Source organism: Schistocerca cancellata, chromosome 4, assembly GCF_023864275.1.
Source record: "Schistocerca cancellata isolate TAMUIC-IGC-003103 chromosome 4, iqSchCanc2.1, whole genome shotgun sequence".
Taxonomy (NCBI): domain Eukaryota; kingdom Metazoa; phylum Arthropoda; class Insecta; order Orthoptera; family Acrididae; genus Schistocerca; species Schistocerca cancellata.
In genome coordinates this window covers 19,578,175-19,602,172 of record NC_064629.1, presented here as the reverse complement: position 1 = coordinate 19,602,172, position 23,998 = coordinate 19,578,175, and the positions used below count along the sequence as shown (strand labels likewise).

Below are 23,998 nucleotides of genomic sequence, written 5' to 3'. Positions count from 1 at the left end.
TGTATTCTCCCGTACGATCTGCCACACAGTGTCACCAATCCTGCTTTATAGAGAGGCCAAGCCTACAACCTCCAGATTCTACGATGACGCGTTGTCACGACTGCACCAGACAGCATTCAGTCTAGGGATGGCCAGTCGTAATAATGTTTGGGCACTGGTTTCACTAGTGCCATACTAACTGAGAACTTTTAATCACTTTCATGTTAGTAATAGCGTGATATGCCGACTCTATTATAAAATGACAACTTAGTGGGTAGCAAGTGTAACGTTCCATGTTACAGATGATGTGGAACTGTTCAGTTTGATATGAAGAGTCTTATAACTTTGAAACATCCTATGTGGTTTTGTGAAGATGTCCTATATAACAGATTTGAACAGTGTGGTGTTTATTATTATTTCACATCTCCGTCTAGTTTTACACACCAAAAACCACAATTCGTGTCCAGTGGGGATTCATAGTAAGTAGTATTAGTCGCCCATCTGTTCTGTTTATGAAAGATGCTATACTGTACAAACGAGACATTTTACGACTTTACTATGGTATTAAAAATCCGATACCACCTTCACTGGCGTCTCACAGTTTGCAGTCTAAATGCACGTTCCGACAGACGCCGATAGGGGCCGTGTGAAATCCTGGTGGATCCAATAGCCTTCAGAGACTCCGACTACGGGCGCCCTCTGTTGCCGCGATGTACACTGATGGAAAAAGTCACAACACGGAGGAGGAGTTGTGAGGCATGAACTAAAGTTGGTAAGTGTGTTTCTACATCTGAAAGATGACGTCTATTCCGCTTCCTCGCCACTTGTAAGAGAGTGGCACTAGTAGCGCCTCTATGAGGATGCAAATCAGATTTGTTTGAAACACACGCCGTAACGGTCGTGAGCGTTAGTTACCTTTGAGACTGAACGTGGTGAGTTGTGGTTAGTCAAGAATGCCTTTACGGTGACTAAGACACCTTTATCAACACCTCGCTGGCTTTGAACGAGGTCGTGTAATAGGTCTACAACAAGCCAGATGTTCCTTCCGCGATACTGCAGAAAGACCAGGTAGGAATGTAGCCACTGTACGTGATTGCTGGCAGCGGTGGCCACGAGAATGTAAAATCGCAAGAAGACTAGGCTCCAGACAGCCACGTGGCACTACCGACAAGGAAGAGCATCCCCTTCGGCGTATGGCTCTGACACATCGTACTGCATCTGCACCGGCAATCTGAGCAGCAGCTGGCACCGCAGTGAGACAAGCAACTGTTACAAATTCGTTACTTCAAGGACAACTCCGGGCCAGACGGCCTGTAGCGTGCATTCCACTGATTCCAAACCACCGCCATTGCGACTTCATTGGTGTCGAGGAAGAGCTCATTGGAGGGCAGGGTGGAGGTGTGTTGTGTTTTCTGGTGAAAGCTGGTTCCGCCTCCGTGGCAGTGATAGCCGTGTGTTGACGTGAAGGAGGCCAGATGCGGGCCTGCAACCAACCTGTCTGCGTGCTAGGCACTCTGGACCAACAACTGGAGTTATGGTCCGGGGTGCGATCTCGTATGACAGCAGGAGCATCACGTGGTTATCCCACGCACCCTGACTGCAAATTTGTACGTCAGTCTCGTGATTCGACCTGTTGTGCAGCCATTTGTGAACAGCATTTCAAGGGTGTTTTCCAACAGGATAACGCTCGCCCACGTACCGCTGTTGTAACCGAACATGCTCTATAGAGTGTCGACATGTTACCCTGACACCCTCGATCACCAGATCTGTCTCCAATAGAACAAATATGGGACATCATCGGACGACAATTCCAGCGTCAGCCACAACCAGCATTAACCGTCCCTGAATTGTCCGACCAAGTGCAACAGGCACGGAACTCCATCACACAAACTGACATCCGGCAGCTGTACAACACAATACACGCACGTTTGCATGCTTGCATTCAACGTTCTGGCTGTTACACCGGTTATTAATGTACCAGCATTTCACATTTGCAATGGCTTATCTCGCGCTTAGGATAACCTGTGATTTAGCAATGTCAACCACTTGAATATGTTACCTAGAAAAATTTATTCTCGAAATTTCGTTACTCTACATCAATTATTTTTTTGGTGTTGCGATTTTTTCCGACAGTGTAGGATGGCCAGCGGCAGCTACACAGCCCAGTCTGAGTCGTTGTCTTCGGACGTAGTCAACCTTCGACAGTTCGCTCGTGCAATAGCTGCGGGAACCTCACACAGCACGACGCTTCTAGTTTTCTTCTTGTAATAATGGACTTTATTGCTGTTTGTTCTTCCGTGAAATTTGTTCGCAACGCTTGGAGAAAGCTATAAGTTAAGTAAAACTTGCGTTTACTGCATTTACGTGTTAGCTTATCATTTCTGCTCCCCTACGACGACAGCTGGTGCACCACTCTGCAGCCCACCTCTCCTTACCGTTGTGTACGATGTAGTACACAACATTTTCTGTCGTGTTTATTAATCGAAATGTATGTGGGAGGTATTAATCTATTTCTCGAGTATTGCTAGAAGATGGTTTTTTAAAAATTTTAAGATCAGTTCTCTTGGTTGTGCACAAATTATATGCTTTTGTCCTCCGCTTCCAATCACTTTGACTTTCCTGAGGATATCTGTGATGCTGTGAGAGTACGGTTTTTAGAAAACACATCAGTGTCCACTTGTGCAATTATTTTGTAAAACTTCTGAGACTAGAGTTTAATTTCTGTCTAAGTAGAGCACATTAGAGATAGAGAGAGAAAAAAAAGCTCGTTTCACAGCTTCCTTTAGATAACCATTCAAAAAATTCACCTTAAGTAACTTGCAGGAAACAATGGAAAATCTTAGTTCGGATGGCTGGACGTGACACTGAACACCTCTCATCTTCTTATACGGACAGTACTAAAAATGAGTGATTAGCTATGAGGAAAGAGTGGAAGCTACCATAATCTACATCCCTATAACCTTCTTCTCCTCTCTGTCCTTACTTCTCGTGTGTAGACAGTCTATAGCGATGTACTGTTACCATATAACCATGCCGAGGTACTCGAATGCGGCCGTATAGACAGCGTAACATACGTCTGTGCTTCAAATACTCTACCTATAGCGTGTAACCACCCACTCTTATTTCTCTTTCATAGGGGCCATGCAGAGAACATACGAAACATTTTGAGTGCTTATTCAAAACATTAAACAGAGCGAGGTGTCGCAGTCGTTAGGACTCTGGACTCTAGAGTAGCGGCATTCAAACCCTTGTCTGGCCATCGGGTTTAAGTTGATCTCAGCTTATCTACAGTGATAAGGGTTAATGTCAAAATGATTTCTCTGTAAAGGACACGGTTGACATCCTCTCCCTGGTCGAGCTTATGCTCCGTCTCTGACGAGCGTGACGTTTCTTCCGTTTGATTTCAAACACAAGTATTCCCTTTCTGGTGTTAACAGGTGTTCCAAACGGATCTGCAGATCAAGATCAGCTTGGGTACCTGGACGTATCCACGATCCTTCGTGGCACCTCATTCGTGTTCTATGCGACCCAGTTTACCTAGGCGGTCCCGACGTGAGATGAGTCTTTCCAGAGCATTTTCGAGCAGCGCGCCATTAATTCGAGGCTGTTACAGCACTAATTAAGCGAATCGTGATGAGAGAGCACCGGTCAGTGGTTTGTTCCCGGCGCGGCCTAAGAGGCGGGATCCAGGTGAAGTCAGCCTTGACTGCGAATTAGAGGCTAGCCCGTCTGCAGTTGTGCACGCCCCACTACCTCACGTAATGGACGCGGCGCTCTCGCCGCCCTATTGTCTCGGGACGCAGCTGCAGGCGGCGAAATTTTGTGCTCCTACAACTTTGGGCTGACACAGGCCGAGCGACTTGCTCTATGAGAACACGATGGCATGTCACACACACAAGCGACAGGACTGTTCAACGATCACAAGTTCTGCTAAATAATTGAAGAAATGTTGGAAAGAGAGAAAATTTTAGTTACTGGGAAATAATCTCGAAGGTAAGCCGGCTGAGTTCAGTTTTGGGTCTACTCCTATTCATTAAATACTGACGAACGAAAGCAAGTTTCGCATAATGTACCACTGCCAAGTAACATAGCTCTATGGAACCTGCACTGTGAATAAAAAAAACTGCTACATTACAGAAGGCTACTGAAAGAAATACGCTATGAGGCGTTCCATTTCTCCAGCAGCGCTGTTTACAATTGGTGGATGGTCGTGCAATACGTCTCCCCAACGGCTTCCACACACGTTCCCTGGAATTCAAGTCGGAGGAACTGTTAAATATCCTCCGTTCCAAGAGCTCCTCCGCCTGCGCTATTCGATGCAGTCGTGCCTTGTCATCGAAGTGGTATCACATTTCCACAGCCTTTGAGACACGGCAGAACTGCAGAAATTAAACAGTAGCAATGTTAGGAATGCTATAGCATATATCCAAACAGTGGCCGAAGTGCTGCAGTGTTCAAGTCTGTAGATCCATATTTGGAAGAAGTGGGGCAAAATACTCATCTGGTCAGTAAGATTCGGTTTTAGATGACATCGCTAAATCAATTCAGGTGACTGCTAATGCGAAGGTATAGAAGAAGTGAAAACTGCAGAGCCAGACAGAAATTACAATATGCTGAACAGGTTCTCGACGATGTTGAACGTAGTAAACGTGAGACTTTTTACAGCTGTACTATTCAGAACGTAAATTTTCACTGACAAATAAATGGGCAACATTTTCATCGTTATCAATTAAATCCTCTAAGGATCACGCAGAGCCGGACTACGCTCGACTTACAATCGCGCAGACAGTAACTAGTGGGTACTAATACTGTGTATCTCGTAAGACTGACCGAGAGATGCCTCTTAGTGGTAAGAACGCTGGGAGGAGCGGGGTTCAACTGACTCCCCTTCTGATTTCGTCTCTGTATGTTCGTAAATTAGGAAACTTGGGGTGACTGTTGAAAGTACAGCTTCGCGCCAGTTGCAAGTTGGCTGCTGATGTGGTCTGTGTCCCTGGAGCAGCTCGCTCCTTCATTAACTGTTCTCAATTCGCGTCGATTCGAGATGGCGATAATACAGCAACAAACGGCGTTTACCTTCTCTGTTTAAACAGGTGCAGTTCAGTTGCCACTTTGTAGCCCGACTACGACACAGCACCTCATATAGCTGCAAACATTTCACGTTGGCACCAGCAAGTTCAGGACACTCGTCGTTTATGTAATGGAAATACCGCCTGCTCGTTCCAGATGCACAACGCATTCAACAGTGTTCTGCGTGCAACCCAGAAAAATCAACTGTTCGTGACAGAGGAGACTTAGCCATTTCTCATGAATCTGTCTGGTGTGTTTTTCGGCAACATTTCTGTTCTAAACCGTACAGGGTGTGCAGAATTCGTTCGCTAAAAGCGCTTCACGATCGTAACAAACAATAGGACGTAGCGTTTCGTGAATTTAATCTGAGACATGGAAGGTAAATATTTACATCCACGTTCAGTGTGTAGATTACGTTCCATTTAATGTGAAAGTGAACCACCATAACGAAGGAATGTGGGGAAAACAAAAATCATCACAGTCGAGCACGAGAGGGACTTTCCAAATTCTAGGATTATTAAAAGATTATTAGAAATTAGGTATTACATATCATTAGATAGCGTAGGTTAAGATTTTCTGTACGTCAGGGAAAGCTCTGTTGGACAATGCGGTTAACTGGAGCAATTCAGCTGTGACTGCTCTGGACGTAACCCTTTGAGTTTGGCGACACCAGGACGCATTACACATAAGAAGTATAATTACAAACTCGACGTAGTTTTAACTTTGTTTCATATAAATAATTTATAATGCTTCTCTTGAAGTAAATCAGTAACAGATTATTCCGGAGTTTATGTAACTACAGGGACGGTATTATATAACTACGGTATACTAGCTGCATTGCCCGGCGTTGGCCGGGATGTGCAATACCTGCCACACAAAGTGATTGGCCCTGTGCCTTGCTGATGCTCATTTCGAATGCATACCACATGGGAAACTGCAATCGCTTTAAATGGAAGGGCATATTTAAATCACTCGGTATTAACGGAATGCGAGGAATGAATGCTTCTTCACCTGCGGCATACCCCTTGATGATGGTGACCTGTGTTACGTTCGGCAACAGGTTGTTCACGGCCAGCCTTTTTCTAATACATATGTAACAACGACAACTAATCAACAAATAAGTGTTTTAAATTACGTTTCTGCCAGATTCTCGAGACTTCAATCGTCTCGCGATTAAGTGACATGTGATGGTACTATCTCCCAAGAGGAGTATTGCCAGTGTAATATATTCTCGCGATAGGAATTACAGTCAGTTTACCACGATATATTTAGTTTGTTAGGCACTTTGCTTTTCATTAATTTTGTTCATTGTTTCATCAGAATGCAGAAATTTGAAGTAAATCGGCCAAGAACTTTAAATCGGTCAAGTACTTTTCGAGAAGTTTGGTAACAACATTTCTCCTTTAGGTATTATATATATATATATATATATATATATATATATATATATATATATGTGTGTGTGTGTGTGTGTGTGTGTCCGCCAAAATGTCCATTAGGGGAACGTGTAGAAATATGAAGTAAATCGGCCAACAACTTTTAGAGATGTTTGTAACAACTTTTCCCCTTTATATATCACATACACATGGAAAAACTGGTAGAAGCCGACCTCGGGGAAGATCAGTTTGGGTTCCGTAGAAATGTTGGAACACGCGAGGCAATACTGATCCTACGACTTACTTAGAAGATAGGTTAAGGAAAGGCAAACCTACGTTTCTAGCATTTGTAGACTTAAAGAAAGCTTTTGACAATGTTGACTGGAATACTCTCTTTCAAATTGTGAAGGTAGTAGGTTTAAAATACAAGGAGCGAAAGATCATTTACAATTTGTACAGAAACCAGATGGCAGTTATAAGAGTCGAGTGGCAAGAAAGGGAAGCAGTGGTTGAGAAGAGAGTGCGACATGGTTGTAGCCCATCCCGTGTTATTCCGTCTTATACTCAGCAAGCAGTAAAAGAAACAAAAGAAAAATTGGAGTAGGAATTAAAATACAGGGACAAGAAATAAAAGCTTGAGGTTTTCCGATGACATTGCAATTCGGTCAGAGACAGCAAAGGACCTGGAAAAGCAGCTGAACGGAATAGACAGTGTCTTGAATGGAGGATATAAGATGAACGTCAACAAAAGCAAAACGAGGATAATGGAATATAGTCGAATTACGTCAGGTAATGCTGAGGGAATTAGATTAGGAAATGAGACACTTAAAGTAGTAAATTAGTTTTACTATTTGGGGACCAAAATAACTGGTGACGGTGGAAGTAGAGAGGATATAAAATGTAGACTGGCTACGGCAAGGAAAGCTTTTCTGAAGAACAGAAATTTGTTAACATTTAAATGTTAGGAAGTCTTTTCTGAAACTATTTGTATGGAGTGTAGCCATGTATGGAAGTGAAACATGGACGATAGACAGAGTAGACAAGAAGAGAGTAGAAGCTTTCGAAATGTGGTGCTACAGAAGAATGCTGAAGATTAGATGGGTAGACCGCGTAACTAATGAGGAGGTACTAAACAGAATTCGGGAGAAGAGGAGTTTGGGGGACAACTTGACTAGAAGAAGGGATCGGTTCGTAGGACACGTTCTGAAGCGTCAAGGGATCACCGATTTAGTATTGGAGGCAAGCGTGGAAGGTAAAAATTGTAGAGGGAGACCAAGAGACGAATACACTAAGCAGATTCACAAGGATGTAGGCTGCAGCAGTTATTCGGAGATGATGACGCTTGCCCAGGGCAGAGTAGGATGGAGAGTTGCATCAAACCAGTTTCTGGACTGAAGACCACAACAACAACAACAATATATCACATTTTTTCAAGTCAGGTTACGAAATTACTTAGAAACTCTATTCGCAACGTTGTATTCCTCCGACATATCGAACAGGGGAGTACTCGACGCGCCACAGTGACCGTGGCTAAAGCCGAAAGCTGCTCCACTTTTCCTTTTACAGTAAGCGTTCAAACGTAATACCGCCAACTTCAATACACTTAGTTATCCGCTTTTCAAATGAATGTATACAGGACAGGCGTTTCTGACGCGGTCGATCGTATATGATATGCCTACAGAAAGAAATCCGGCGACGTCAAATCCAGGGACCTAGCGGGTCAATTAACAGGGCGACCTTGGTCGATCCAGCGACCAGTGTAAACCCGGTCCGCTACCTCCCGTGCTTCAATCGCATAATGCACTGAACAACGGTCATGCTGAAACACATACGTTGTCGAACGTCCAGGGCAACATCCTGCAGTAGTAACGTTAGTTCCTGTTCCAAAAACGTTCGATATTTGCGTCCATTCAACGTGCTATCGATAATATACGGACCAATTAGTTGGTTCCCTATGATGCCACACCCGACGTTAACCAAACGAGGACTTTGATGGTCAACTTGCCGTAACCAGTGGGGAATGTCTACACTCCAGTAATCAGTGCTAACGCTACCTTGGTGTGTGAATGTAGACTCATCGGAAAATAGTACCTCGGCAAAGAACGTGGGGGCCGTTGGCATTTGCTGACGTGCCCATTCACAAAACACTACACGGTTGATGCAGTGACACGCAGTATTGATGATACTTATGACAATAGAGTATTGTGACATTACTACCAACGGACATACCGGAATCGCGGTGTAATTGCCGGTCGCTCATCCGTGGGTTGTGGTACACTGCTGCAACTTAATTTCCTTTTGCTGGTCTGTAGGCTGTCATTTGACATAAAGGCGTTCACAGCCTTGTAAAAGAACGAACGCGAGTTTTCTCTGGAAAACACTCGGCATACAAGGCAACAGCAACCTCAACACTTCTCCTACATTCTCAGTAAATCAGAATCATCTCAATTTTTTCTTCTGTGGTTGCGGCATTCATCGTACACTTGTACGTCTGTTCCTCAATTGGTAGGTAGCTGTGCAGGCAATAAACACAGCGCAAGTATTGTAACGTTTAGAGCCGCTATTAGTTCTACGTCTGCATGATGAGCTCTGGTCACAGTGTACTACCTGCTACGATACGTCGTAGTTCGCTACACGGCCCCGGTGGCGCAATGAATAGTCCCCTGTTCGATATGTCGGAAGAAGAGAAGTTGTAAAATGCTGGCTTGTCCTACCGTCACTGTATGGGAGTGGGGTCCCACGTGCTATTGGATATTCGAGGCCACTGAGAAGCATGTCGTAAATTACTTTTGTGTACCCATTTCTATTCCTCCAATTACAGCGCCGTCTGAGGCGAAACGAAGAAAACGCTTCAGACAAAACGTATATAGATTTTCCCGTAGAATCGTAATCTGCAATAAAAAAAAACTGGCGTTCTAACAGAAGATTTCAAAGTTGTCCCCCGCCAGCCACGGGCGGAGTGGGATGGCGGGTTGAGCGTGGTATTATTGGATATCGCCCTCAGAGACAAACAAATTAGAATTCTTATTTTTGATCCGATTTGTAGTTTTAGAGATAGTTAAAATGAACTCCCTTTACATATACTGTAGCTATAGCACGGTTTAATATCGTCACTACAAGGCTAACGTTAAACAAATAATCTATAACAAATAAATAAATAAAATTCGCGAAAGTTTAATGTGTTTTGTGCCCATTCTCGAGAAGATATTTACGGTCCGTTCTCATTTGCGTAAAAGGAGATTACGTGAATCACATATCTGGAGATTTTGAAGATCTGGCTTCCTTCGCTACTGCGAGCACACGCCGAAAATTTCATTTCTCGATTGGACGGTGCCCAACCGCTATAGCATCTGCATCTTAAACTACGACCTGCCTCACCGATGGATCGGCCGTACAGATCTCGTATTGGATTACTGGCATCCAACGCCGGTTCATATCACGGTATGATGGGGCTTCTGAAAGAAAGATTCCTATGTGCCTCTTTCAATAGACTTTGGGAGGACTAGGACGCCGCATAGCAACAGCAGCAACTCCCCGGACGTGATGTAGAAGTATGGGTGGAGCTCGTTTATCGTCTGCATGTTTGTCGTGCGCCCACTGGAGGATACACTGAATATTTGTGAATGCTATATGAAAACTACGGTTCTAAATGTAAGTATCCCTTGTTGTACGTGCATGAATGTTATAGAGACACCCTTGTAAAATCGTACTGATCTTCTGAAAATGAAAACTTCGTATTCTTATACGTAAGTTAAATTTTAGGCCAGATTTCTATCCTTATTCTTGTAGAGGCTGTAGAATTCGGACGAATCTTGATATAACCCACGTACTGATAACCACGTGCAGTGAAAAGGTTCGGCACACGCTTAGTTATTGAACTCGATGCCGAGATACACGTGTGATATCGGGCACGCAGCAGAGCACGGGATGAGCACGGGGAAAGGCAATGGCCGGCAGCTATTTCTGCACGGCGCCAGCCCCTGCCGCCAACACTCTTCCGCTCCTATTTACCCCTTTCCGCCCCTTCCTCCCTTCGAAATTTGATTATGTCACCCTTAGTTTGTGACGGCGACGTCCGCTAAAAGAGCCAGATGCAGAAGTTCCGGAAGCACGAATTTTAGCTGGAAAGCAGAAGCAGAAATTGATTTACGATGGGGCTCTCGTAAGTCGAGTGTTTCATCAAATTATATCGCTTCGTGGAATTTCGGGTTCATTTTTAAGCTCTTGCGCATTTCGTATATCGTGTCTCTAAATAGAGTAGGAGTATCATACAGAACTTATATTTTCGCCACAGAGGATACAATGTCTAATTCGTCAGCAAAGGCGAAGAATTCTAAATTATTGAAGTACTGGACGCGAAATATTTAACAGTATAACACTAACAAAAAAAGGAAAAAAGCTCCGCTTTGAGCGACTGCCAACGTAGAGGTCATTAGAGACGGGGCATAATCTAGACTAGACAAGAATCGGAAAGAAATTCGGCTGTGTTCGTTTCACAGGAACCACGCCGGCACATTCCGTAGACGATTAATGGAAACAGCAGAGAACTTATACCTCGATGACCGGACAGAATTTTGAACTCCCGTGCTCTCTGCAAGCGGTTTCAGAGTCTTAACATCCGTGCTACGTCGCTCATTAACAGCGAACTTTAATTACAAAGGTTGAACAGCAATTTAGAAAGGTTTTGTTCCAAAAATGTGTCCAACATGCGACTGCTTCGCCATCCGACTATTTTAATGCTTCCGTGCGCGGACTTATAAACGTGTCTACACTTACAGTTCGGCCAAGGGCATGTACCCGGCGATACAGCGAAGCACTGTACGCTCTTGCACTGCGCTCTGTTGATGTGAAAGATTGAAAGCTAGTGGAGAATTCACCAAATATGAAAAATGCAGAAGTCGGAATTGTTGTCCGTCACGGAGAATGAATAAAGTTGTATAAGTAACGTTCTTCGATTGATGACACAGCCCTCGACCTATACCCCACCCCCATATTCCTGCCCATGACTCCTTCCATCCAGTTGTTTATCCAGAGATGATAATTATGCCCCACATAGACCACCTCCAGCAGAGCTACATCATCTCCAACATAAACATCTTCAGTGACTTACAGGGAGGTTATAATTAAAATTTCGCTACTTGGGAGCCTTCATGAAAGACGAGTGATCGTTGGACATTGAAACTTTGGAGAGACATTTCTAAGATCATGCGGAAGAGAAATAATGAATAAACCACTGAAGAAAAGACATTTTAATTTCCACCTAAGAGGGCTACAAACGTTGCTCTGTGTGACAGCCAACTGCATCCACGACAGCATGGAACCTCAATGGACCACTAGTGATCCCACTTCACCATCGTTAGCAGCACTTCTCGAACGGTGGACCATGTAATGTTCAGCTGTCGTGACACAGCACGTGCACTGCTTGAAGAACGCCCATCTCCAGCACTGTACACTATGGCAACAGCAACTTCTTCAACAATTTGTGTCGCAATTGGTCGTCGGCCTCTCGCAAGAGCATTTCCCATTCGCCAGTTAATTCGAATAAATGAATAAATTCACTCAAAAGTAGAATCTCACATGGAATTGATGGAATTTCCAACAGAGTACTAAAAGCTTCTTCTCAACAGACGAGTAAGATTCTCAGCCACATATGTAGTAGCTCACTGAAACAGGGCAGTTTTCCAGATAGACTGAAATATGTTGTTGTTAAACCATTGCATAAAGAAGGGGATAAGTCTGATGCTAGCAACTACCGCTCTCTTCTGACACCTTTATCCAAAATTCTTGAAAAAGTAATCAAGTCAAGAGTAGCATCACATATTTCTAAACATGAAGTACTAACAAAATATCAGTTTGGTTTCCAGAAATGCTTTACAACAGACAATGCTATATATGCTTCCCCTGATCAAATATTAAATGCTATGAATAGGTGAAGATCACCCACTGGGATTCTTTGTGATCTCTCAAAGGTTTCTGAAAGTGTGAATCATGAAATTCTTCTAGATAAGCTTAAGTATTGTAGTATGAGTAGGACAGAGCACAAATGGTTTAATTCATATTTCAGTGGAAGAATGCAGGAAGTTGAAATTAACAGATAGTCTGCAAAAAACAGCAGAGTCCTCCAACTGGAGAGATATTCAGAATGGAGTCCTACAGGGTTCAGTCTTGGGACCCTTATTATTCGTATTATATATTAATGACTCTATAGTCATGAAGATGCATAGGTAGTTCTTTTTGAGCCGGCCGGTGTGGCCAAGCGGTTCTAGGCGCTTGTCTGGAACCGCGCGACCGCTGCGGTCGCAGGTTCGAATCCTGCCTCGGGCATGGATGTGTGTGAGGTCCTTAGGTTTAAGTAGTTCTAAGTTCTCGGGGGCTGATGACCTCAAATGTTGAGTCCCATAGTGCTCTGAGCCATTTGAACCATCTAGTTCTTTTTGCTGATGCTACAAGTAACAAACAAGAATCGGCTAAGGAAATTGTAAATAATGCTTTTCAGAAAATTATTATGTGGTGCTCTGAAAATGGACTATCACTAAATTCTGAGAAAACACAGTATATACAATCCTGTACAGTAAATGGCATAACACCATTGATAAATATAGACTAAATGAAAGTCTGTGGTTAAGGCAGAATATTCAAAATTTCTGGGAGTTTGCACTGATGAGAAATTGAATTGGAAGAGACACATTGATGATCTGCAGAAATGGTTAGGTTCAGTTACTTGTGCTATTAGGGTCATTGTAAATTTTCGTGATAAACATATCAGTATATTGGTCTACTATACCTCTTTTCATTCACTGCTTTCAAATGGCTTCATATTTTGGGTAATTCATCATTAAGAGAAAAAGCATTCATTGCGCAAAAGCGTGTAATCAAGATAACAGCTAGAGCCCACCCACGATCACCCTTGCAGACATTTATTTAAGGAACTCGGGACATTCACAGTACCTTCACAATACATATATTCACTTATGAAATTTATTATTAATAACCAACCCTAATTCAAAAATAATAGTGTAGTGCATAGCTACAACACTAGAAATAAGAATGACCTTCACTATTCTGAGTCAAATCTGACTTTGGCACAGAAAGAGGTGAATCATGCTGCCACAAAAATCTTTACGTCATTTGTCAAATAGCATTAAAAGTCTGACAGATAGCCAAATAACAGTTAAAAAAAATTAAAAGAATTTTTGAATGGCAACTCCTATGCAATATATGAATTTTTAGATTTGAAGTAGTAACTGTAAAAAAAGTTGTTAATTTAAATGTATAAAGAAAACTTATGTTAAACTGACATGTTCCACATCATAACGAAATGTATTCATGACCTAGGCAACAAGTATTAATGTAATGTAATTTAACTACTGCACAATAGTTCTCCATATCAACGGGCCCTGCCATTTTGATTTGGTCCTTCTAGTGGCGCGCTACGGTGTCGCACGGCGGCAGTGTCAACCTGTACGAGAGTTACAGCCACGTACATGCAAGCAAACCGAATGTTAACACATCAACTGTCAGTGCGTGAAATTTTCCGTAGGTCCTCATCCCATCAGTTGATGAAGTACAATTTCTCCAGCGTTTAAATATGAAACCACCCATGTTGAGAGCGCGATATGTTTCCATTGTGTTTCTACAGAAATTTAGTTTGTAGAACAGGTCACGGCTGATCTGTCCGATCAGAGGATTTCCTACGTTGCTTCTGAGCAAGGAATAATTAAATGGAAGAAAGTTGCATTTCGTTGTTTCCTTTTATGTGTCTGGTGAATAAATACATCTCTGCGAGAAAGTATAAAATAAGGAGATAGCAGCGTCTAAATTCACAAGGTATTTGGTGCCGAATTAATAACACGCGGAGACACTCGCAGATCGAGTTCTGCTGGGAGCCAGCTGAGCAGGAAACCATTCCCTGGAAAAATCTCGATAACGTAAAACAAGTATCCAGAAGCTTTCGAAATTATTCTTGGCCAAAGGTAAAAAGAAAACACGAAAAGCTGCAAGAAAAGACACTGAATACCAATGCCACACGTGAAAATCACCATGTGGAAAGAACCGTGTTTCAGAATACGTCAGACAAATAATATACTATGGGTAAATTAATGTGTAATATTTCTAGTTAAAGTTTCAGGATGTTAATTTTCAGTTATTGAAAGTAGAACGGTAGATTGTTAGAACTGCAGTGGTTATCAAAAATGTTTTTGACATTTGCAAACTTTCATAGATTTTGCAAAACCTAAATTCCTTAAAAATATAAGGAAAAAAACTAAACAATCAAAGAAGCTTGTAATATGTAATCCTGGAAAAGACATTTCATGCTCTCACGAAAGGTATCACAGTTAAATGATGGCTACTTTTTACATAAAAAATATTGAAAATCCAAATAAATGTTAGCATTCGAAGATTCAAATGGATCAAATGGCTCTGAGCACTATGGGACTTAACATCTGTGGTCATCAGTCCCCTAGAACTTAGAACTACTTAAACCTAACCAACCTAAGGACATCACACACATCCATGCCCGCAGGATTCGATCCTGCGAACGTAGCAGTCACGCGGTTCCGGACTGAGTGCCTAGAACCGCGAGACCACCGCGGCCGGCAGCATTCAAAGAAAGCGTACGGTTTATACGGCTGGCAGCCAAAGTGTTCATTACGTAACTTCATTTTTACCGAGGTGATGATTAAAGCTTTATAACGAAACTAGCTGTTAGCCACGTCTGCGCTCACATGTCAGTAGTTTTGTTACGGTGAGCAAGTAAGGTGTTGTGCGCGCAATAACGTCAGCTACCGTCACGCGCCTGCCTGTTCCGGTACGCACAGCTAGCGAAGTATGCTCCCCCTCACCATCTCGCCCACCTCTCCCCACCAGTCAGTGAGCACGAGCGCGCCTCTACACATTGTAACTATACGTCATACAACGCGCACATTATGCGACAAATTTAATAATTTTTAACAGAGTTTATGCTTACTGATGTAGAAAATGATGTTCCAACCCCTACTTCACACTCCTAGTCTTTTTTCCTATGTTCTTCTTCAGGGTACAAGCTATTTCCGTAACAAGTTTCAGCGAAATCGGTTCGGCAGTTTAGTAGTGAAAACTTAACAGACGGAGTTATTTTCGCATTTGCGAGGACTATTCGGAAAGTAAGGTCCGATCGTTCGCGAAATGGAAATCACAGTGAAAATCGAAGATGTTTTATTTCCAACAGTTAGCTACACCTTCCTGCTACATCTCTACATAGCCGCCGCGCCGACTGAGGTATTTGTCGTAGCATTGTGCCAACTTTACGTTACCCTGATCTACAGCTTTTTGTTTGTGCCAAGACGTTGTCTTGGTAGAGAACAGAGATGGAAATCAGACAGAGCCGAGTCCGGCCTGTACGGTGAGTGATTAAACACTTCCCATCGAAAACGCTGCAGGAGCGTCCTCATTGCCGCTGTAGCGGGCGACCGAGAATTGTCACGAAGAAGGAAATTCGTGACAGTGTGAGCTGCATGAAATCAGGAGAAGTCTCTGACAGGCACTCGTACTTGGCGGGAGACACTATTCTCTCGGCATCTTTACGTGCTCACTGCGCGCTCAGAACTGATAACAGCGAGGTGATGCGACCGACGGGTATACTACAGACACCGTCCAACACACCTACAGGGTGTTACAAGAAGATACGGCCAAACTTTCAGGAAACATTCCTCACACACAAATAAAGAAAAGACATGTGTCCGGAAACGCTTTATTTCCATGTTAGAGCTCATTTCAGTTTCGTCACCTACGCTTTCACCTACGCTCAATGGAGCACGTTATCATGATTTCATACGGGATACTCTACCTGTGCTGCTAGAACATGTCCCTTTACAAGTACGACACAACATGTGGTTCATGCACGATGTAGCTCCTGCACATGTTAGTCGAAGTGTTCGTACGCATCTCAACAACAGATTCGGTGACCGATGGATTGGTAGAGGCGGACCAATTCCATGGCCTCCACGCTCTCCTGACCTCAACCCTCTTGACTTTCATTTATGGGGGCATTTGAAAGCTCTTGTCTACGCAACCCCGGTACCAAATGTAGAGACTCTTCGTGCTCGTATTGTGGACGGCTGTGATACAATACGCCATTCTCCAGTGCTGCATCAGCGCATCAGGGATTCTAAGCGACGGAGGGTGGATGCATGTATCCTCGATAACGGAGGACATTTTGAACACTTCCTGTACCAAAGTGTTTGAAGTCACGCTGGTACGTTCTGTTGCTGTGTGTTTCCATTCCATGACTAATGTGATTTGAAGAGAAGTAATAAAATGAGCTCTAACATGGAAAGTAAGCGTTTCCGGACACGTGTCCACATAACGTATTTTCTTTCTTTGTGTGTGAGAAATGTTTCCTGAAAGTTTGGCGCCGGCCGCGGTGGTCTAGCGGTTCTGGCGCTGCAGTCCGGAACCGCGGGAGTGCTACGGTCGCAGGTTCGAATCCTGCCTCGGGCATTGGTGTGTGTGGTGTCCTTAGGTTAGTTAGGTTTAAGTAGTTCTAAGTTCTAGGGGACTTATGACCTAAGATGTTGAGTCCCATAGTGCTCAGAGCCATTTTTTTGAAAGTTTGGCCGTACCTTTTTGTAACACCCTGTATACAAAGTTTCATGGGATTTTCACTTTGGTTTCCACTTCGCGACCGATCGGATCTTACTTTCTGAATAGCCCTCGTAATATTAGTATGGGAGCATGAATTATATTGATTGAGGACTCTATGAGCATTGTATTCATTACTTCAAACCTTATTGACTGGAACATATCAATCAATAAAAGCATTTTCACAAATATGATACACTGCAAAACTCCGCCATAGCCGGTCCCAAGCCCGGTTGAAAAAGAAGGAGGGGGAGGAGTAACACCTCGTAAAAAAAACTTTGGTTCACCTGGTCCGGGTGATAGTACCTCGTGATGGCCCCTTGCCAGGGATACGGTGAAGACGCCAACAGCAGTGAAGACGAAGATGAAGATCATCAGTATGGCGGAACTTGCGGAAGAGGCAACCTTGCTATTTGGGATACTATAAAAGCTATCGTCCAAGGTTATTTGGATAAAGGGCACGACGGTTCCACAAGATAGTGGCGGCACCCAAACAGTGTCTGTTCCACATGTTAGTGGCGGCTGATCTATAACACTCAGAAGTGGAACTCTGAGCTCAACCACACTGAAATCTCAGTTTCAGTCACAAACCCAGTCCAAATAAATCAACATGGATACAGCACCTTCAAAGACAAATTACCCCCGTGGGTCAAATCCCACGGTTGAAAAACCGCAAGTGGTCTATTCGGATTCTGGAGAGACCACAGAAGTGTATATGGAGGTAAATCGGAGTGCTTCAAAACCCCGTAGTAACAAAATCAAACCAAAATCGAGAATTCGGCTAAGGACATTTAATGCAAATTCTCTCTTAAAAATGGGAAAACTAAAAAACGTCCTGGACAAATCCAGAGAACGTAAAATCAAAATTATCGCATTTCAGGAATCACGATATACAGATGAAAATCCTTTGGATTCAGAAGGATACAGGATATACAAAGGAAAACCTGGAAAACGAGCAATGGCAAATTGTCCACAATTTGGAACTGGATTTACAGTAAATACATCAATACTTGATTCAGTCACGACTCTCAAATCTTACTCGGGTCGGCTCTCCACGATGACAACAAAATCAGCTAATAAGATATACACTCTAATCAACGGACATGCACCAACTAACATCACTAACAAAAACAAAGTAGAAGAAGCAGAAGAATTCTGGAACCAATTAGATAATATTCTCCAAAAAATTCCAAATAACCAAGTCAAAATTCTTATGGGCGATTTCAATAGACAAAATGGTAGAGAAAAGAAATATCGATATTGGATAGGTAAATGGTCAGAACATACACAGACCAACCGGAATGCGACTCATTGAAATCTGCAAAAAACACGACCTATTTTTCAAATCGACATTTTTCAAGAAAAGAGCCTTGAAAACCAAAACTTGGATCTCACCTAATTGATTTGTAGGTGAATATCAGTTGGATCACGTAATTATCTCTAGCATTAATTCAGTAGAAATAATGAATCTTAAAGTCCTTAACGGACTAGACATAGATTCAGACCATTACCGAACAAAATTCTCCCTAGATGTCATCCCAGAAAAAAGAAAATTCAGTAAGAAATCTCCACACCGTAAATATGATGTACAAAATATAAATGGTAATGAACAATTTACAAAAGAAACACAGAATTTAAAACCACAAAATTGACAACAATTGCAATCAGGACTTTTAAAATCAGCTGAAACTGTAGCACCGAAAACAAGAACACGTAAACACCCATGGTGGACAGATGAATGTGACCAATTGATAAATCTCAGACAACAGGCGTGGCAAAATTGGTTGAAGACCGTGTAAGATCTCACAGCGCCGGCCAGCGTGGCCGAGCGGTTCTAGGCGCTTCAGTCTGGAACCGCGCAACCGCTACGGTCGCAGGTTCGAATCCTGCTTCGGGCATGGATGTGTGTGATGTCGTTAGGTTAGTTAGGTTTAAGTAGTTCTAAGTTCTAGGGGACTTATGACCTCAGATGTTAAGTCCCATAGTGCTCAGAGCCATTGGAGCCAAGATCTCACAGATACCAGGAAAACAGTCACAAAAGCAATACGAACAATCTGTAAACAACACGAAGGCAAAAAATTGCAAGACATGGAACATGATTTCAAGAAAAACAATTTCCGAAATTTCTACAGAGTATTCAACCAAAAATTAACAAAGTACTCTCCCCCATCACTCCAATCCAAAAATGAACATGGGGAAATTGCATATACCAACACCGAAAACTGTGAAACTCTTGCAAAATACTTTTCTAAATTACTGAATTGTGGAAAGACTGCAGAAAAGTTCCGCCATACACAACGAAACCCGGAGTCAAAGCCACCAAGTTTACAGGAGATTAAAGAGATAATTCAGTCACTGAAAAATAACAAAGCGTCAGGAGAAGACCAAATCATAGCAGAAGTATGGAAAAACGCAGAAGAAAATCGTATTGCAAAACTCAAAGAAATTATAGATGAAATCTGGAAAACTGAAAAAATCCCCACAGATTGGAAGTCTGCAATCATACGTCCTCTGTACAAAAAAGGAAGTAAAACAGACCCCAACAACTATCGCGGTATCTCTTTATTATCAATAACATAGTCTACACAATTCTGTCTAAAGGCCTACTAAACCGAGCAGAACCTCAGCTGGATTCAAAACTAGGCGAATACCGAGGTAGATTCAGAAAAAGTCGATCATGCGTAGAACAAATCCTTAACTTGAAAAAATCGATGAAATATTTGCATAATAGTTGAAAACAAAATCCATGTCATCACGCTTGTCGACTTTAAATAAGTATATGACAGTATAGACCGAGAATCCCTTTTTGAAGTGTTAGCAGAATTTGGACTATATCAAGAGACAAAAAACATCATAAAAGAAACACTCACGGAGACCAAATCTAAACAAAAATTTATGGGAAAATTGAACACAGAATTTGAAATAGACACAGGAGTACGACAAGGGGATGGACTGTCCCCAGTGCTCTTCAATTGTGCTCTTGAAAAAGTTGTTCGAGAATGGGGAAAAGCAGGTGCACCAACACAAAGACTGGGACTAAAACGTAAGGGCATAGAATTAGACTGTTAAGCATTTGCTGACGACGTGGCACTGATCGCCCAAGACATTACCGATCCACAGAAACAGCTAGAATTATTACAAGAGCAGGCAGCAAAAATAGGATTAGAAATTTCATTTGAAAAAACAAAATGTATGACTGACATCAAAGATGCACCTTCTGATCTCAAAATTGGTAATAACTACATCTCTCGAGTAAAAGAATTTAAATATTTAGGTGAATGGATTGCAGAAAATTGTAATGAAAAGAAATCTGTCAGATGAAGAGTCCAAAAGATGGAGACGGCGTTTCAGTTAGCAAAAAATGTTTAATACAAAAAAAAGGTCTCCCGTGGAACTGCAAAATACGACACTACACAACAGTAATTAAACCCGAAGCTCTCTACGCATCTGAGACACTAAATCTTCAACACGGAACACTAAAAGGGGAATTAGAAGCGAAAGAACGTAAAATAATGAGGAAAATCCTAGGACCAAGAACTAAACATGGTGTGCATGATCCAAAACCCAATGCAGAAATATATAAAAATATCTTTAAAACAACAGACACAATGCGCATGAGAAGAATCCAATTCATGGGGCATTTAGAAAGAATGGACTCAAACAGGTTAACGCACAAAATCCATACATTTTTAAAGAACAAAACTACAAGACCGAAATGGTACAAACAGACGGAAAAAGACATGAGAGAATTAGGGTCTTCAAATCTACATGACAGAACTGAAATCAGAAAAATCACAAACACACGGGGTTTTGAGGAAGAAGAGAGGGATACTACCCGACATCGTGGTCTGCCCAACGAAAACTAGCCCATTCGTTGCGTGTGAAGGAGTACTGGGCGAAAAGGAAGGCAAACAAATGTTGATTACGTGTGGTCCTAAGTGATCCATCCGCGAAGACAAAAGAAGAAAATACAGTGCAAACGTGAAAAAGTAAACATCTATTTCAAAGAATAAAGACGTTGCCCGATGTCACGTTAAGACTTTAAATTACGATATATTTCTTTTTTCGTGATCAGATTTTGGTGAAGTAAAACCCATACGTCGCCTCGAGGCCTATGAAAACCCCACGACAATTCGTGTAGTAGTTTTGGAGATTATCGGTTTTACAATTTTATTATCAGTATACTGAAAGAGACTGAAATCATGCGGAGACTTAAGCTATACCGGCAGCACACCCTTAACAAGCAGGTGGAGCTAAGACAGTACCATACATTGTCGATCTCCGATTTCCTTTCATGGTCATAACGGAAGATTTGTTCGACTGCTCGGTTGCTGATCCTGGACTTGTTATATGCTCTCTCTTCTGGTGTAGTTGGTTTTAACAATTTTTACGCAGAAGTATTTTATAGTTTATACGGTTGTTATGTGTGACGTGAGCCTCAGTCATTTCCAAGAAAAAGTTTGAAAGTTTCCCAAGTACGTGTATGGTGGCGCTAGTGCCCTCTGTGACATACACGATAACATTGACTAGCAGTGTGGTCCTGCACGGCTAGGCAGTTGTAGCGTTGCTGTCCGCCGCTTCCTTGCACGAAGTGAGTTTTCTTAATCACGGGCTTTCAGTGCTGCTAGCTGGGGCTTTTTGCCTTTTCTAGTTTTCTTATTTTGCTCATTCCATTATAGATGAACGCACTTTTGACACGTCAGTTTTCCAACTGATCAATTTGAACTACGACGCCCTGCTCGTTGGGGGTAAAAGTACGAGGGCTATCCACAAAGTACATTACGTTTTGGAATTAAAAATAAATAAAGTATTGGAATTTTTTTAAATTATATACAGATGAAAGCCACACTTAAATACTACTTTTCTGCATAGTTGCCATTTAAATTAAGGCGCTTATCGTAGCGATGGACGAGCTTGGAAATTCCTTCGTCGTAAAATTCGGCCACCTGCGCCTTAACCACGTGGTTACCTCTTCTTGAAGCTGTGCGTCGTCGTCAAAACGCTGTATAGCCAACCACTTCTTCATTGCTGGGAATAAGTGGAAGTCGCTTGGTGCCAGGTCGGGACTGTACGGCGGATGAGGAAACAACTCCCACTTAAAAGATTCGAGAACTTCACGAGTGGCATTTGCCGTGTGGGCCCGGGCGTTGTCGTGAATCAGCAAGATCTTTGAGCCCAACTTTCCCCTGCGCTTGTTTTGTATTGCTCTTCTGAGGTTGTGCAGAGTTTGGCAATACCTTTGAGAGTTTATTGTAGTGCCTCTTTCCAGGAAATCCACAAAAATCACACCTTTTCTGTCCCAAAAGGAGAGGTAACCACGTGGTTGAAGGCGCAGGCGGCCGAATTTTACGACGAAGGAAATTCCAAGCACGTCCATCGCTACGATAAGTGCCTTAATTTAAATGGCCACTATGTAGAAAAGTAGTATTTAAGTGTGGCTTTCATCTGTATATAATAAAAAAATTTCCAATACTTTATTTATTTTTAATTCCAAAACGTAATGTACTTTGTGGATAGCCCTCGTATTTCATTCTGAGAAGGTAGAGTCGGCCTCCTTCCCCTATCAGGGCTTAAATGTTTTGCTGACATGTGAAATCAAACAGTGGAAACTCCAGGTAGGAATATCAGCAATGCAGCAAAAGATAGATTGCTACTTACCGTAAAGATGACACGTTAAGTTGCAGACACTTACGGAAAGCTTTCGGCCACAGCCTTCGTCAGCAAAAGAGGAACAGACACCACTCGTTCACACAAGCAAGCACACCTCACGCACACACGACCGCCACCTCCAGTAGCTCGCAGCAGAATGCATTTCGTAGTGGTTGTCATAAAGCATAGATTATTAGGATACTTATCCGTTTTTCTTTAAAAAAAATGTCGATTGTGTGTTTCGTCTTGTAGATGCACACGTGAAGATGTGATTTGACACCTGTTTTTGTAAAAGTTGATATACAGCTGAAAGCGGTTTATTTTAGGAACAGGGATTACTTTAGCTGCGGCGCCTTACCACGCCTGGGCTTCTTCTCGGTGAGGATGAAGAGCTGAGAGAAGATGGCGACGCTGGGGCAGCAGTGTGAGCAGCACTGGGTGGGCGCGGCGCGCGGCCGCGGCTGTCCGGGCCCGCACGCAGAGGCCGGCGCCGCCGCCGCCGCCGCCGCAGCCACTGCCGGCCCCGGCGCTCCCTGCGGCGCGGCCACCACCACCGCGGCGGCGGCGCCGGCGCCCGCTTTGGCCGCAGCCGCGGGCTCGAACAGCGCCAGGTCCAGCCCGTCCAGGTCGCTGGAGCACGAGTCGCTGAACGGCTCGAACTCGACGGACGCGCACTCGTCCTCGTCGTCGTCCTCGTCGTCGTCGTCGTCGCCCGCGTCGCCGCGCCACGAGCCGCCGCTCGCCATCGCCTGCCGTCACACGCCACACCTCACACACTCGTCCCGCGCGCTCACGTCTTCCCAAAGGTAGCTGCGTGGCCGTCACTAAAACGCTCTCCCCTAATAGTACTGATTTGTCTAGAATCTAAGACAAGCCTGATCGATCCATTTTTCTTCTCAACAATACGTAATGGATTATTGTATGAGCTTACTGCAGGCTCAATAATGCCCTCGTCAAGCATAGATTGTATTTCTAACACGGTCCCTATAATGTGCCGGAATTACGTATGGTCTAACACAAAATTTAGTATGCTCAAGAACACGAAATTGGTATTGAAATGCCTCGATTGTTCCTGTTTTGCGAGTAAAACTGTGGAATGTACTCGTAAAATCTCAAAAAGGTTCTGCCTATCAGTGCCTTTACAATTCTCAATTGCTCGAATTTTATTCTGAATTAACTCATTAGTATGAAATACGCCGTCGATATCATCCCTCTCAATACTTGCAGAGTGGTTGTTCGTGTCAAGTTCCGTCGAAAATTCCGAACTGTTGTCTAACAGGAGGTAAAGCCGATTAATTTCCTCG

The 23,998-nt window shown here is 43.0% G+C and overlaps 1 long non-coding RNA gene across 1 annotated transcript in view; it reads right to left on the bottom strand.

Annotated features, from left to right (window-relative positions):
• Window positions 1–23,133, bottom strand: part of LOC126183436 (uncharacterized) — a 30,048-nt gene extending 6,915 nt beyond the window's left edge. The window contains exon 1 of the long non-coding RNA XR_007536750.1: window positions 23,053–23,133. This is a non-coding gene — a long non-coding RNA (uncharacterized LOC126183436). The remainder of the gene's footprint in view (window positions 1–23,052) is intronic.
• Between the last annotated feature and the right edge of the window lie 865 nt (window positions 23,134–23,998).